We start from the raw sequence: 14,234 nt of genomic DNA on the forward strand, positions 1-14,234 counted from the left end.
GGGCACCGCACGCTGCTCGTGCCGGAGAGAGGGGCCGTGGTAGTTTGCGGGAAACCTGCCCGAGAGCCTGGCAGAAGAAGGTGGTGGGGGAAGGAATAAAAGGCAAGAGGGTGCTGGTTGTTACTGGGAAATAATATCTGGGTCTTAGTTTGAGTTAGCCTGCGTACTTCAGTCTGGAGGGTGCATATGAGGGGGCCCGCTGTATAAATATACTTGTAATTTAGCAGGGAGAGAGTCTCCTTGTGAAAGGAGACCCAGCCTGCTTGTTCGATAATAATCAATTGGTTTTGTATTTCTCTGTTTTGTTTTTTTTTCCCCTCTGAGTAGTAGGAAGCAGGTGAATAGGCTTTTGAACTGAACCCATAATGTTTAAGTATAGTTCAGGCTAAGCATATAGCGTCTGGCTATGGCAGTTACAGCAGTATTGCCACTGTAAATAAGTAAGCATTTAAGACTGCCAGTCTTTTTACTTAAAGCATTTTTTTCGTTGTTGTTCTGCCATTGTGGCTGAAAGCAGTCATTTGGTCTTTATCCCTTTGGGGGTTTTTTGTGTACCAAACTATAAAATCAACTCTAGCCAGTTAATTTCCTGGCTCCTTATAAGCCAGTAGCAGCATTGGGCCACCTGGTGGGCTCCTCTCGTGGGGGAATCCTCTGGGAGTGCTCAAAGGGAGGGAGCTGCTGGTCCACTGTGTTGGATGCTCTCTGAGAAATGACAGTGTTGTACACCACTGTTAATGTCATACCAAAACTATTATTCCCCAGTGCAAGGATCTTGTTTGCTTACATGCAGCTTCTTGTGAATGGAAACTAGTTGTTTAATCGCAGTTGGTGCCTCCTACATATTTTTTGAGAACATTTTCTTGTTTATGTGAGCAGTGGTGTCACAAATAGGGTATATCAGGCTTGTGCATATTTGCACTTACAGACATGTATGCAAGCACATATGAATGCTCATGCGTTTGTGTCCCTTATTTTGGCATTTGTAATACAACTACTTGAGGACTGGACATAGAAGTTGGCCCTGTTGTGTCACACAGGATAGAGAAAGATTCAAATTGCCCCCCAGTGGTTAATCCCTAAGTTTGAGAAGTGCTGTGAGAGGCTTAATGGTCGTAGCCAGTCTTGGTCCAGTCTTGAAGAAAATAACTGTCGTGGACTCAACCTTCAGAAATATGGAGAACAACTTTAAGATTGAAAGGTTTATCTCTTTAACATCATGCAAATGTTTGAAGAATCACTGTTTTTGGTATGTTTGTGTCCTGTCTTGGTGAGCACTATGCATGACAAAGGTGCTGCAATCATCTCATCTTTTCAGCCTTGCTACGCTTTTATTTCACATAAAGCCTGAAGATTTCTCAACTTCGCGTTTTCTCAGGCTTGTGGCCTTTACTAGGGAGAGAATCCATCTGTGATGTGCTTCATCGGTATCTCTGCAGTGTCTGAAGGCACTTCTTTACTAAGTGTGTAAATCTTGTGTTCTTCATTGTGTGTCTTGCTGGTGTCAGTGCTAAATGTGAAACTTGAGACATTTGAGGAAGGAATACTTCATTGCAATCAAGAATGATACTTTTGGAATCCGTTTAAGTTTTTTAACTGGGACTGTTGTTCGAGAGAGAGGTAAAAAAAGGTTATTTCTGGTGGAAGAGTGAGAAAATACAAGGGATTTATTTGCATGTAGTGTTGTATATTGCATTAAACTGAAGCTCTGAAGTCAAAATTAATTATTTAAGGATAATGTTTATGGTTTTATAATCATTTAGGGTGTAGCTTGCTCTTTAGAAGGCTGAAAGGCTCTGTTGAAAGAGGCATGTAAGCCGTCTGTAGTGTTGACATTCCCAGCTTTTCCCTGTGTCCTCAAAAAAACCCAGTAAGAGCTAGCCCATCTGCAGGGAGCCCAGGTTTTGCAGCAGGAAGAACGAAGTCAGTGAGCGAGCCAGCTGCTGCTACAATGCCCACTGTCTTCTGCTCCTTGCCTTTGTTGCTGATGTCACTGTCTCATTGGCAAAATCTGGGCTTCTGCGCTCAGCTGGAGTTTCTCTAGCACCTGACACCAGAATTGCAGAGGCTTATGAGGTCTAAGCCTTGAGGATGCTGTCAGTTTATTTAGAAGTAAAAGGCAAACTAAAGACTGGTACCAAATTCAAGTATGAACGTAACTCTCTTTGTCTGCCGAGCACTAATAGATGTGCATTTGAGAAAGGAACACTGAACTAAGACTGTTCCTGCCACGTTCCAGTTTCGTGTGCGTTCGCTGTGCTTGGCCTCCCTAAACAATGCAGTTTGCATACAAGTAGGTATAAAGTATTTAACAAATTCCACACATTTCTTCAATATTCTTATTGGCATTAAAATGCTCAATATTCATTTATTTCTACGTTTGGCTTCAGAGGTCGGAGGCTAAATGTGTTGTTACAGTATATGCTCTTCTGTGTGACACAGCATTTTAAACTAAGAGCAGAGTAACATTGATAATTACTTTGTAGAAGGCATGTAACAGCATCTATTCATCCACCCATTTTCTGCTGTTCGTTAACTTAGTTTCAGACGGCTACTCGAGCAGGATCCCTTATTTTTATTTTTAAATGAGGTGAAGTTCACTGCACTACTTTATTTTTGTTAGTTGTTAAAACATTCTCATACTCCTGGCAGAGATAATGACAAATTCTTCAATGTAACGCTGGGAGCAAGGGAGGCGGAGAGGGAGAAACGGGGAGGGAAAAAGGGGAGAAAAAAACCCCTCCTGAGCATATGGAGACATCCAGAAAAAGATGTGCATCGTCAGCTGTGATTCCATTGTGTGCTTGCAGACAGGATCTGAGCTCTTCTTCTCTTGGGAATTTAAACCTTACAGAAGTATTCTTTGGCTTTTACCCGTCAGGATAATCAAGCTTAAATACCATATATTTCACGTATTTATTATAGATCATATTTTGATAGTATTTTATGATTTCGGGGAATAAATGCAGTTGCCCGGACTCCTGTTCTGTGCTGGAATAACATTTTAAACTGTCATACGTATTGGTGAAATGGCAACTTTGAGTAGTAAGGCTAAATTGTAATATTACATCATCTTACCAGTTCTACAGTTAGTAGTTTGTCAGCAGTATTTACATTATGCAAACACTCCCTGTTTTTAATGATTCGGTAGCTTAGCCTTTTCAAAACATACCAAGTAGAAATGTGACATGAAAAATGACAGGTTGTATGGTTTAATCAATTTAGGATACAGAATTAGAAAGAAAAAAAAACACAAAAGAAAAACACACAGAATTTCTTTACCAGGGTTTTAAAACAAAGCAATTTTGTCAGTGTGGTGAGTATTCAGAAACAGCATTTACATGATGAAAAAATGAGTGGAAGAAATGAATTTTCTTTCATTCAGTCCTGCATTTACCTATTGCCTAGAACAGCATTTCCTCTCCTGAGCATTTGGAATACTTTTGCCGATTTTATGCAATTATTTTGAGTTGATGCATAGTTTGAAAAATAGATCTTGAATATGGTGGATTTGCTGCACTGCGTTTTGTAACTGTTTATGATTTTTCAATCTCATTCTATGGAAATTGCGTGTTATTTAAGTTAAAGACTAATGGAAATTTTATTTAAGAGATGTATGGAAATAAAATGGGCACAATTCCTGTGGAAAGTCTATGGTCACTGGGGTGCTTGGCATTTTGAGGTTTGAAATTGGTTCATTAATTTAAATGTCTGAAGCTATACCACAGCATATTAACAATACACACAATTTTTTCTTCAGCAGCTGCATCATTATGCTGCTCCAAGTCGTGCATTTCCTTAAATGGCTTCCATAACAATCTCCCATTAATACAGTTACTGACAGATATTATTTTTCCTTTGCTCTCATTTTAGCAGTTATAACTGATTCTAAATCTCACTCTTTCTGTGTGTATGCTCCCATTACTTAGCTATTCAGAAGCATCTTTGTAATGTGCACTTGTTTTTGCAGCTAAGATGCAACGCTCTCCATAAAGCCTGTTTATGTTTTTCTGTTTGTTTTTAAACTTCAAGAAGTTACTTAGTGTTTGAAAAGGAAAACTTGTGTTTTGCTACAATAGTCCATATCACATGGAAACCTTTAATGTATTAATGAAAAGGTAGAGAGTATAGGTGACAGATTAATTAAAATGTCTACCAAATGTGATAAATCTTAGGTAGTATGGATCACATGAACTGCAGTGAGGGGACATAGTGAGAACTTATATCTGATAGAGCATTGACTGAGAGTTGCTATTTTGAATCTCTTTTTAGTGAGCTGTGTAAGACATATTGTTACTCTTCGGTAGGATTTATAGTGGGCATATCACAATTGGCTGCTTTATTGGCTGGCTTGGTGGAAAAGTCTGGGATTGAAGAATGGGCATGGAAAGTGAAATAACATTCCACTTGTTAGGTCAGAATGATTATGGAATTTTACTCTTACTCTGCCCATGCTGTAATTTATCTGTGTGTGAACAGATTTAGTTTTGCATTGCTGTCAGTATTGATCTCTAATGAGCCTTGCCCCCATGGATTTTGTAGAAAATCACTCCAGTTAAAACCAATGTGGTTTGTTACCTGTTTGTACCTCACAGATTATGTAGGAGGTACTAAACTGCATTTAGAAAGAAAGCTTTGATGATAGAGGACAACATGCCTGTGAATAAATTTGCTAGTATGTACTGACACTTTTATTACAGATATTTTTATGAACTTAAAAATTCATCATATACCTGTGTGATAGAATCAGACTTAAGAAAACACAAACCAACCAAACAAAACCCCAAACCAAAAAACAACCCAAACCCCAAGGTCATAAGTCTGAATACTTGTGCAAGTGAGAGTTCATCTAGTCTACAGTGGAGGTTGCTTTTCTTCATTCTGCTTCCACCATGCCTTGAGTTCACGAAGTAGCTCTTCAGTCCTTACTCTTTACTCTTTCAAAATTATTGTCAGGACTTGCTGACCAACCACTTATATTCTCCCAGAAATACATGTGGTTACTGTCAACTAATTTCACTTGCTACCCCGACCCAGATTTATACCTTGGTCTCCAGAGATATGAGCAATGTCCTCCTCCTCCTGTTCTATCAATTTTCTAAAGTAGATTCTTTGTGGAGGAAGATTGAGTGTATACAAATAAATTACTTATTTTAACAGTTTTCGATTATATTCTCAAGGAGAAAAATGTCTTCTTCCAATTTAAATCTTAGTGGGTTTTTTTCCAAAATAAAAATTTACTGCTAGAAATACACCGTTTTCCTTAAATGTGGCCAGAATAGTTGTTGCCATTATCTTGGGGGGAAAAAAGTCAACTTGTTGATACTTTACTGGCTATAAAATGTAGCTCTAATAACATAGTTTAAAGGTTTGGGGTTTTTTTAATTGCTTGCCAATTTTTGTTGGCATTTGCAGTGCAAACATATTTTTGCTTGTTTTGCTGGTTTTTTTAAGCATTACTTTGAAACAAAGATACTGAATTTTTAATGATGCCTCAAACTATTTTCTTGCTATGGTTCTGTGTGAAGTTGGCATTAACTGTGCAGTGGTGAGATCATTTGTGGGTCCTTTTCTTAGTACAGGAGTGAGAGAACCTGAAGACTGTAGAGATGTGAAAAGCCTCACTAAGCTCACCAAGTTCATGCTTACTAAGCTTGTGTGCTGTAGAAGATCACATCCGTCTGAAAGTGGTAGTCATTTATTCCCTTTTAGCTAAACTGTAGTTTTTGTAGAGTGGATGCTGTGTTTTGTGCACAACTTAAAGTTTTTATGGACTGAGGAGATAATGCATCTTAGGTACCTGGAATACAGACTGGAAAAAAAATAAGTGACTGTGCATGATTGGAAAATAAAGATGTATAGTGCTCTGAAGTCGGGGAATGGTGTGTTATTCTGCTCCATAGCAATTGCTTTTAGCTGAGTTTTTCTGACCTTTTAAGCAGTTTTCTTTTACTCTTCCTGGGATGAATGATTGAATGGTGGTGTTGGAAAATGGGTAGTGTGGAGAGTGATGGCTGTGGTGTATTCCATTTTTATATAGTAGCTAATGTTGATAATTTGTGTACTGTTTGAGGCAGGGACCTGCTCTTCATGTAGGCCTTTGTGTGAGACCTACCTACACAGGCCTTTGCACACCACCATTAGCAGAGTTATGTCATTGTGAGAGCTGGGTTCATGCAAGAGTGATTTCTCTTAAGTCTTAAGGCACATCCCAAGAACCTCCTGATTCTTGTGGGAATGGGTGTGAATTTGCATAGGCATGGGTAGTAGCATGCTAGTTGGGTTGCTTTTATTAGGAGCACCTCCCCTACGAAGACAGGTGGTGAAAGCTGGGGCTGTTCAACGTAGAGAAGAGAAGGTTGTGTGGAGACCTCATAGCAACCTTTCACTTACTTACAGGGAAGCTGGAGAGGGACTCTTCGTTAGGAACTGCAGTGATAGGACAAGGAGTAATGGGTACAAATCAAAAGAGGGAAAATACAAATGAGAAATTAGGAAGAAATCTTGTACTCTGAGGGTGATAAGACACTGGAACAGCTTGCTCAAGGTTGTGGATGCCCCAACCCTGGCAATGTTCAGAGCTAGGTTGGATAAAGCCTTGAGCAGCCTGGTCTGGTGGGAGGTGTCCCTGCCCACGGCAGTGGGGGTAGGACTAGGTGACCTGTAAGGCCTATTCCAACCCCTTAACATTCTATGATTTCAAGCTTCAGAATGGGCTTGAGAAGGGAAGGCAAGGGGCTAACAGATAGTTTCATTGTCCATCAATGCGTGTTCATCACTGTTTTCTTCACTGACAGTCTAGTTTAGTTAGAGAAATATATCTGGAATACACTAGATAATACATCTATTCAGGTACATAAGCTTGTCACTAGTCGCTGTATAATTCAAGAGTTTTATTTGGAAAGAAAGATCTTGTTAGTAGTGTTTTGAAGGTAGTGCTTCCACTGTGAAGCTATAATGCATTATCTTCATTTTCAGACAGCATTACTGTTAAATGTTTTAGGAACAGAACAAATGAAAATCAGCAAAACCTGTCTGTTCCAGTGGTGCCCCATGGACTGCAGTGTAATGGTCAGGAGCCACATCACTCGTGTACAGACTCCTTGAGCTGCAGTACTGGAGGCCATGGAGACCAGGAGGTGGGATCCAAAATAGGAAAAAACAGTAGGAAAATACAAGTGAGCAGCCACATTAGTTGTCAAGAAACAAAATGGTGGTAGAATCCTCATTCTCATTTACTGGCACACAGCATGTGAAAGACAGGAGAGGAGTGGGAAATATTTCTGTCTTCACAGGTAGTGCAATTGTTACTGCTGCTCTGTGGAAAAGGTCTCCTCTCTGTGTGCTGGGGCTGCAGCCCCAGTCTGCTGGTGAGACAGCGGCTTCTCTTTGGTGCGTGTCTGAACTGCAGGTGTCTAACAGATACTGTAAACATCACTAAACCACCAAAAGATTTACTAGCTGACTGAAAATTTTATTCTAAGACAAGATGATGTTTTCTGTCAGTGAGGACCCACTGCAAGTCCTGTGTTTGGGTTCTGTAGAGCTTGCATTCTTTTTGGGCATTTCCAAGGAAACAATGTAGATTTATCTTCTGTATATATATTTTATAAAAGAATACTTCTTTGTTAGTGGTGCCCGTGAATAGTCTGTTACTGCAGTGGTATCCTGTCTGTGACTGAAAGAACTTAAGCAGAGTTTCTTTGAAGAAGGTTTCTGTGAGATGGCAGAAATGACAGAAGGAATGAAGTTCTAAATTCCATTTCTCTTGAGGTGTAATTAGCATGGGTTTGGTGTTTTTTGTTGATGACTCTTGTAGTGTATCTCTTTTTTTATGCTGTCATTTGCTTTATGTTCTGCCTTTTTGTCAGAATAAGAAAGTAGAAAACTCTTCCCTGATAATGTTCTTGGATACATTTGACATAAAGTACTATTCGACCTACAAACAGAAATGCAGGTATAATACTTACGTGGGCAGCGGCACGGTCCTCCTTCCTAAAGAAACATGTTTTGCTGTGCAATGTATGTCCTCTGCAGGACTCTTTAAGCTCCATGTTAATTAAAATCCTTTCTGTTCACCAGTACTTGTCACTTGGGTCAGGGTGCTCAGGGAAGAAACATGCTTCTGTACATACACCTTGCAGTAATGGTTGAAAGACACTTTGAGAACACCAGTTTCTGCTTTTTAGAGATTTGAAACTAATGTGTTATAAAGTCAACCAGCCAAGCAGTCAACCAAAAAAGGAACCAGCCACTTTCACAGAGAATTCTCACAGATTCTTTTGTGAAAATAGAGGCTATGTACTGTGCAAGTTAATGTAAACATTTCAGTTGCTATCGCTGTGAATTTGCAGTAGGCAGCAGGTAGAGAGGAAGTTGTGTGCCTGGAGTGATTGTGCAACTGGAAGGGGGTTGTAGTTATGTCTGGAAAAGCAGATAATGCTCTGCAAAGTTTGGGTTTCCCTCGTTGTGTTATGCTTAAAACTGCAATGTGCTAAGCATCATATTTTTCTTTCTCTATGCCTGTCTAAAAAAAAAAAAAAACTAATATTTTTCTCTCGAATTTGTTCCTAGCATGCTTGAGATGCATCTGAGTAGTGAGGCCCCCTGTACGCACAGCCCCTAGAAATCGTTGTCTGCATCGCTGAGTCTCGGTGAGTTGTCTGTATCCTATTGCATTTAATTGGATTGTGTTACTGTTTTATCTTCTTCACTGGGGAGTTTGACTTGAGATGTCTTAAATTGATTGTGTGGATAGAGCAGAACAAGCCTTAGTTTTAAGTAAGAGATGATAGTATATATACACTCAGTTGAAATGCTAACATTTTAGAGACTCTGAAAAATAATGCCCAGGCTGGTTGTGGAAGCAGGGTCCTTGCTTTAGTGCTAGGACCAGGAATGGGACTTTCTGCTGAGAATGGCTGAAGTGATCTTATTAAGTTTGTTTGAAATTCTATACTGTAACTAAGGAATTGACATTTTTCAAATGTGCTGATTATGGTCTGTCTTATGGCAAAGGTTGAATATGAAATAATACAAGCTTTTCCATCCAACTCTGTGCACTAATAAATTACTTAAATTGAGGGTTGAAATTGGTATAATGACAGTGATGACTTAAACTGCTTGTTGCTCAAGAATTACTGTCTGATGACTCCATCAGGCAGTGCTGTGCCTGTTTAACTCTGCTCTCAAGGAGGGATAATACCACTGAGAATTAGAAAAAGAGACCCCTGCGGATTGTTTAAATGCAGACTAATAATAGTTTGGTAGTGCAGTGAAAGAAAGTAGAATATAAATGCTGTGGTTTTATTTTAGGTATGTTTGATATATCAATATACTCACTTGGTATAAATCTTTTACAACAAATATGCATTTGAGATTTTATGTGAGAACCTTTTTAGTGTACTCATGAATAGATGTTGTCTTTTAGCACAGAGTCACTTATTAAGGTCAAAAATATGTATTTTTGAGGCTTGTACACTAAATATAGAGGTGGGAAATGAACCTGCTGAAGAGGCTTTTAGTTGTTTGGGGGATAAATGTTTATAAAATGCCAACCATTATGGATAAAATTATGCATGTCCACATCAAGTATCCTTTCCTCTTTTGTTAATTATGTTGAGCAGTCTTTGCGAAGTAACAATGCTTTCCTTTAAACTTGCTGAATTTTCTAGCATCAGTGAATGAAAACAGGTTAAACAGCTTTCCAGTGCTTTTTTTTTCTGCCTTTTCCCTTGGCTGTTCTGATAAAACACTTTGTAGTTCATTGTGTTCAGTGAAGTTTATAATACTGGCTAATAGCTTGTTTATGTATTATATTAACTTGAAAATGCTCAGCCACATAGATGTTATTACTTATTTACACTTACACTTATTACTTATAATTTATTTGCACTACTTATGGACTGCATAATGATTGTAATGTGCATGTGCAGGTCTTCTCACTAATAAACTGCTTTTGTAATCATTTAAGCAAATTGTTAGGAAAAAAGTACAGAGGCTCTAAAATATTTTTTCTAGTGAATAGGACTCATTATAGAATGAGTTAGGTGTGTGTAATAAAGAGGAAAATGTTGCTGCCAAAATTCTCCATAGAGAACATGAAATTTTGTTGTCAAGTTGATAGTATGTTTGTTTTCAGTTGTCTGAATTGTAATTTTCCATTGAAAAAGCAAATGCATTAGAGGCTGAAAAAGGTAAATATTAAAATAGAAGCAATTTCCATATAATTTGTGTTGGTTTTTTTCTTTATTAAGGTATGTGTAGAAATAAAAACAACCCCTCTCTTGCTTAGTGTTTCTACATTCTGCACCAAAACTATAGATTTGGTTGTTACAGGCATAGAAAATAATCTGGTACCTTTATAGATGCTGACTAACACACAGTTGCTGTGTTTGGAAAGTTCAAAGCCTTTAATAAGAGCAAATAGGACATAAATATTTGTATATGAAGTCTATGGTGATGGCAATGAAGAATAAACCACCGTAAAAAGAATGGGTGTCATAAAAGGATTTAGAGGGCCAGGATGAAGTAGAGAGGTAGTTTTCCACTCAGGTTATCCTTTTGCTCTAAAGTGGGTGGTTATCCATGTGTTCATGTGATAGTTCGCAAAAAGTAGGTCGCATAAGACAAGGGATAGTTTAAAATCTTGGATCCATTGAATCCTTGGAAATTCTTCCATTGATATTTAACTTTCTTGAATGTCCACGGTTTCAGTCCTGTCGTGCGACATACTTGCATGCTCACTTTCTCCATCACAAGATCCAAGAGTTATAGCTGTTTAATCTGTCTGAATTTATGCTAATGTAGGAAGGACATACAGTTGAAGTTTCATTTAAGAAGTGCTGGCCTTGGCTTTTGACTAGTGTTGCTTGTGGAATAATAGATGTTGGGTTTGACTGTATGTTGTGAGACTGTACCACTGCTGTGACTGAATTTGTGTGCATTCATCCTGTATTTATTTTTTTTTTTGGGAAAGTGAAACTGCTACTTAAAACTTGTTGGACCTATTTTACATGTTAGTTGGGGTGATGGGAAGTAGCTGCCGTGTGCTAACAAAAAAGTGATGGAATTAGAAGGGTGAGGAGTTTAGACTTATAAAAACCTCAGACAAATAACATCCCTACTTTAGTTCTTAGTCTAAAAGTTACCAGTCAGAAAATATTTTTTTTCCCTCTCTCGTTCTCCTTTTCATTTTGCATGAAGTGGTTTGTTTTGTAAGGAACACTTCTCAGCAAAAAAGGGCATAGATTAGAGAAATCTCAGTTTTCTGTCACTCTTGATCTGGAGAGTCTGTTTCAATCTAACTTTGTAGTGATTTCATTGGCGTTTGTGTTGTACTTAGTGTCAAGTGTGATAGAAAATATTTGTTTCTCTTAGTTCTGAGTTATGGTACTCATTGTTTACAGCTGTGGTAGATAAAGAAAATTCTGACAGATGTCTCGTATTTGACTGTTCTAATACACATGTGTGTAAAGGGAATACTGTCAGAAAATAAAGTGCAATACTGAAAATAAGAGTGCCTTATATCAAAGTGTGTTTTAAGAGCTTTCACTATTTAAGTATGCAAGTGAGGAACCTACAGTAGATTCCAAGTATCAGACCTGAGTAAGGCAGAGCTCACTTCGCTTAGCATGCGAAACAGGGCGGGAATGTTGCCTACCTAGAGCTCTGGAGTCTGTTCAGAGCACCTTAATTCCCACAGGAGCTGTGTTTCTGGAATACCTGGAATAAAATATAGGTATGGGTAGTCCTTACTGAATTGGGCCTTCTCTGCGAGGGATATTTAATCTACATTGAATTGGTTTGTGGTAAATAAAGGGAATGTGTTTCCATTCCTAGACCTCAGAATTGGGGAGTTGTGTTTTGCATAAAATGTGATCAGATGATTCTGTGTTCAGTCACTGCTGTTCGGTAGCAACATTAGTTAACATGAATTGCCTATAAAGATGCTTGTAAAAGTGGATGCTTGATTATAGTGAATTTAATGTAATCAGCATTAAAATGATACTCCTAATCTGAGAGTGAAATTCTGTGTGGGTGGTACAATGAGAACACAAGTATTAAGAGATGAGCATCTATTAAGATTTATACAATTACACCCCACAGGGTTTTTTTTCTCCTAAAATTGGAAATGGGAGCTTATGAAAATCATTATTTTGTGGAAAAGCTGGAATCTACAGATGTAACATATTGCATTCCCTTTAAAATTGATGGAAATTTAGAGTACTGTGGAGAGAAATCTTATCACACTTGCAACTGGCAGAACTAGATTTGTTAGTAATGAAAGCAGTTTTAAAGTACTTTCATAGTTTTGAGGCCACAATGTTCAAATTCATTGTAAAGCTGGATTAAACTATTGTTATATGTAAAACTCATTAATTACTGTAAATGGGTTTAAATGGAGTGTTCTGTTAGTGAACTTTTTACTGAATCAATGGAGCCAAACTGCATATGTATCCAGGATGGTTAAAAACACTCATTCAACAGATTGCATCTTGCCTTTTGTATATAGCTACATCCTGGAAGATTATTTTTAACATTTCAGTTTCAGTGAGATAAATAAAAAATATTTAGGAAATCAGATGGCTAACTTGATTTTTAGTCACTTCTTAAATATTGGTTTAGACTTCATAATGGACTTTGCTAAGGCTTTTTCATTTCTTACCTTGATAGGAGCCTTTTTATGTGGGCAAAGGTATACGATATACACATTTGCAGAAGAAATAGTTGTCATTATCATCCATGGAAAATCAATGTATATTTTATATATAGATTGATGACATTGTACCACCAGTATTGGAGCTTGGGAATTCTAGAGGGGTCAAGAACAGGACAACTGAGCACTTGCATCATCAAAGAAGATGAGATGCATTTACTTGGGCAGATTTTCCTCTGGGCCTGCCTTTAGTCCCTGAATTGGGTGGAGTGAAATATTTACACGGCTTGGCTCTTGACAGTAAATAGTATTAATTAAATACAGGGCTTGAAAATGACACTGGTATTTCAGATAAAGGCCAGTAGATTTTGCCTTGGCATTCTGGAAATTGAATTCCAGTAGTCTGTTTATTTGACAGCATTATAGTACAATACTTTGAGGTTCATGGATATTTCTGTACATTTGAAGTGAGTGAGTTATTATAAAGTCACAATGCAGAGATGTTAGGTTCACAAGACTTGTGACTATAATCATAAGCAAATTTGTAGGTGATTATAGTATGAAGAGTGGCACAATGTGTTTCTATCTGGTTAATTTACTTTCATATTGACTGGCAAGAAATTACAGGTTTTCTTTTTAAAACAAACTTAAGATGTTGAAAATTTCAGATGAAACATCCTAGATAATCCTCTCAGAAATTCAGTATTAAAATTATTTAGAAATATTGTTGAGCTTTACAGTGTCATTGTGCAGGGCTCTATTAAAAATGTTTTGCAGTCATCTCACCACAAGCAACAATGGGTACTGACAGTCCTATGTACGCAATATTTGCCAGTGTGTAAATGCATTGCTAAAACTATTTTCAACTGTGGCCATAAAAAATGAAGGATATGCTCTGTTCTTCTGTTCCAGCATATCTGCTTTTATCATCCAGATTCTTTCCTTTTTTTCATTATCAGTACTTTTGTTCCTTCAGTAATCCCAATTCAATAAACTATAGTATTCTGTATACACCAAACTGTATATTTCAAAATGACAGCATTAGGCAAACTAGGAATATTCAAAATTAGAACTGAGAAAAAAATTAGTTTTATACTAGGTATTGCTATTTGGTTTGTCCTTGAGGGAAGCTGTAGTAGTGTCAGAGGGAGTTAATGTTTCCATTCATCTTTTTTTTTTTTTCCCAGCATGGTTTTCTTTTGCTTATATTTGGAGTTTCTCACTTAAACTTTGAAGCATTATCCTTACAAGTAACACATGGAGTTGAAGATCCCTTTTTGTCTTGGATTCCTTTGTTATTCAGTCTCTAGGTACCTGTTTTACTGCTTTGAGAGTGATATGTCCCCTACTTTTCTTTGTTCAGGTTGTAAGCTTGAAACTGCTATGTGGTGCCATGGTTTAATAGTATTTTAAAATGGGATAAAACCATCTACATTTCTCTAAAAGTAGGTGGCCAACACACATGAAATTTCACTTGGGTTAATTTTTATGGCCTTTCAGTTTTCAGTTGTGGTTTTTTGCTTGGCTTCTCTTCACAGATCCTGGTTAACTGTGTTTTTATTGCTTAGTCCTGCTG

At 37.7% G+C, this 14,234-nt stretch overlaps 1 protein-coding gene across 1 annotated transcript in view; it reads left to right on the forward strand.

The window, feature by feature from the left end:
* Positions 1–8,574: 8,574 nt before the first annotated feature.
* Positions 8,575–14,234, forward strand: part of NCOA2 (nuclear receptor coactivator 2) — a gene marked incomplete at its 3' end in the record, with an annotated part of 149,014 nt that continues 143,354 nt past the window's right edge. The window contains exon 1 of the mRNA XM_009069239.1: positions 8,575–8,654. The remainder of the gene's footprint in view (positions 8,655–14,234) is intronic.

The sequence above is a fragment of the Acanthisitta chloris genome, unplaced genomic scaffold, assembly GCF_000695815.1.
Source record: "Acanthisitta chloris isolate BGI_N310 unplaced genomic scaffold, ASM69581v1 scaffold17822, whole genome shotgun sequence".
NCBI lineage: Eukaryota > Metazoa > Chordata > Aves > Passeriformes > Acanthisittidae > Acanthisitta > Acanthisitta chloris.